The sequence below is a fragment of the Malania oleifera genome, chromosome 6, assembly GCF_029873635.1.
Source record: "Malania oleifera isolate guangnan ecotype guangnan chromosome 6, ASM2987363v1, whole genome shotgun sequence".
Lineage (NCBI taxonomy): Eukaryota > Viridiplantae > Streptophyta > Magnoliopsida > Santalales > Ximeniaceae > Malania > Malania oleifera.
This window is the reverse complement of record NC_080422.1, coordinates 73,839,449-73,842,525: the sequence shown is the minus strand read 5'-3', so window position 1 is coordinate 73,842,525 and position 3,077 is coordinate 73,839,449.

The window sequence follows — 3,077 nt, the reverse complement described above, 5'->3', positions numbered from 1 at the left end:
AATAAAAATAACCCTATTTAATCCCAATTAACCATGGTAAAATTTAAGCCAACCTGATAGTTTTGGTCGATCAAGCCATAGGTTTGGTCGCCTGAACATACATAATGGAAAAAGTGAATTTTTGAAGTTTGGGTGCTTGAATGGGGGTTCGGTTTACTGATTGAGGCAATTGGCCATTCTGTCCGAGGTTCGGTCTCCTGGACTCAAGTTCGGTTTGCCAAACTTGAACACTTGGTCGCCCGGGGGTTATTTGAACGTGTGGTTCAGGCACCCGAGTTGTTGGAAAAAAGTAAGGTTTAATGTTTGGTTGACCGAGGACGGTAGAGTCCTTTTCGTTTGGTTGCCTGAAGTCAGGTCAACTTGCTAACCATTCAATGGTTCAGTCAACCGAGGTGTTTTGAACACCAAGGTTTGGTCACCTGAAACCCTATTCTTTTAGCCCTTTAAGTCTTGTTTTAATTCAATTGATTCCCCATATATTATATGTGATTTTGGGGACAATATTATGTGTAAGTGCAAGGACCTAGGGTCATTCTAAGGTCTTTGAGCTTATTAGTTCATACATGCATGATATGCATTCATTATTACAGACCTTGTCCTATATTACTATTACAGGCCTTTCCTATATTACTATTACAAACCCAAAATGAAGATAATATAAATTACAACAAAAGAATCTTCTAGGTTTTTATTCTTCAAGTCTTCACATGCCATCAAATGATCTTGCTAATATGAACCTGCACACAAACTTATATAAACATTAAATACATGAGTATTTGTTATAATCAAAACACGGTATGACCTATAAGGTCAATAGAGTCCTATCCCATTTTGATAATGACAAATCACAACATCTCATTTATCAGTTAAGTGAATGAACATGATTAAGTTTCAAAAAACCTAAATGACCGATGTAAAATGGAAGCCATGAAACATTCATTTCAGGACATCTCTTGACACATTCCATGGCATTTTAAAGAGCAAAGCTTGAAGACATATATTTTTGAGTTGTAATGCATTTAGATTCAATTATACATACATATCTCATTTGATCTGATGTAAAGCTCATTAATGACTGTATATTGACCTTAGGATCTTAAGTTTTCAAAGAAAACATTTTCTTAGGTTATTCTACAAATAGTTAAGCCTATAGGATTTATAATAAAAGAACTTCTACAATTATGGAATCAATTCATATAACCTTTGATGAATCAAATTATTATAACATTAAAAATATGAATGATGAAAAAGAAGTCACTCTGCAAAAGGAAGAAGTTCTTGAAATAAAAGAAGAAAAGGATAATGTTGCATTAAATGAAAACTTTTCAGAGAAACTGAAACTTCCAAAAGAGTGGAAATATGACAAAAATCACCCAAAAGAACAAATTCTTGGTGAAACATCAAAAGGAATAACTACTAGAGCCTCATTAAAAAATATTTGTAATCATTATGCTTTCTTATCCCAACATGAACCAAAAAATATTGAAGATGCCTTAAATGATGACTCTTGGATTATACCTATGCAAAAGGAATTAAATCAATTTGAAAGAAGTCAAGTATGGGAACTGATACCAAAACCCAAAGATAAATCAATTATAGGAACAAAATGGGTGTTTAGAAATAAGAAGGATGAAAACGGAGTAGTTGTGAGAAATAAAGCTAGGTTAGCGGCACAAGGATATAATCAAGAAGAGGGAATTGATTATGATGAAACTTTTGCACCAGTGGCAAGGATGGAAGCCATTAGGATGCTTTTAGCCTATACAGCCCATAAGGACTTTAAGTTATATCAAATGGATGTGAAGAGTGCATTTCTGAATGGATATATAAACGAAGAAGTATATGTCAAACAACCACTAGGGTTTGAAAAATCTAAAAATCCAAGCCATTTATTCAAATTGACAAAAGCTCTTTATGGTTTGAAACAAGCTCCAAGAGCTTGGTATGAGAGATTAAGAAAATTCTTACTTAAAAATGAATTTACAAGTGGAAAAGTTGATAGTACCTTATTCATTAAAACTAAAAACAAAGATTTGTTATTAGTTCAAATATATGTGGATGATATTATATTTGGAGCTACAAATGAAGATCTATGTAAAGAATTTGCCACATGTATGCAAAAAGAGTTTGAGATGAGTATGATGGGAGAATTAAATTACTTTCTTGGATTACAAATTAAGCAAACAAAAAATGGAATCTTAATAAATCAAATTAAATACATTAAAGACATGTTAAAAAAGTTTGATATGGAAGAAAGTAAACCCATAGGAAGTCCTATGAGTACTTCAACTAGTCTTGACAAAGATGAAAAAGGGAAACAAGTTGATACTAAGCATTATCGAGGAATGATAGGAAGCCTACTCTATTTAACAGCAAGTAGGCCAGATATCATGTTTAGTGTATGTATGTGTGCAAGATTTCAGTCAACTCCAAAGGAATCACATCAAACAGCAGTCAAAAGAATCCTTAGGTATCTCCTAGGTACACTTGAACTAGGATTATGGTATCCAAAGGAATCTGAATTTGAAATGATTAGTTATTCAGATGCAAACTTTGCTGGATGTAAAATAGATAGAAAAAGCACAAGTGGAACGTGTCATTTTCTAGGACATTCTCTAGTTTCATGGTCTTCAAAGAAACAAAATTCTGTAGCATTATCCATAGCAGAAGCAGAATACATTGCTGCAGGAAGTTGTTGTGCTCAAACATTATATATGAAACAACAGTTAAAAGATTTTCAAATACAATATCAAACTATCTCTATCAAATGTGATAACACAAGTGCTATTAATATTTCAAAAAATCCAGTATCTCACTCAAGGACAAAACACATCGATATAAGACATTATTTCTTGAGAGATCATGTACAAAAGAAGATATAGTACTAGAATTTGTAAATACACATGATCAATTAGCAGATATTTTTACAAAACCTTTGTTGGAAGAAAGATTCATATTTATAAGAAGAGAATTGGGCATGCTTCACAGTCATGAAGTAATCTAGAAATTGTTTTGGTTGGCAGGCGACTGCCACCAGGGTACCAGGCGACTGCCTGACTACTGTCTTTCAAAATTCC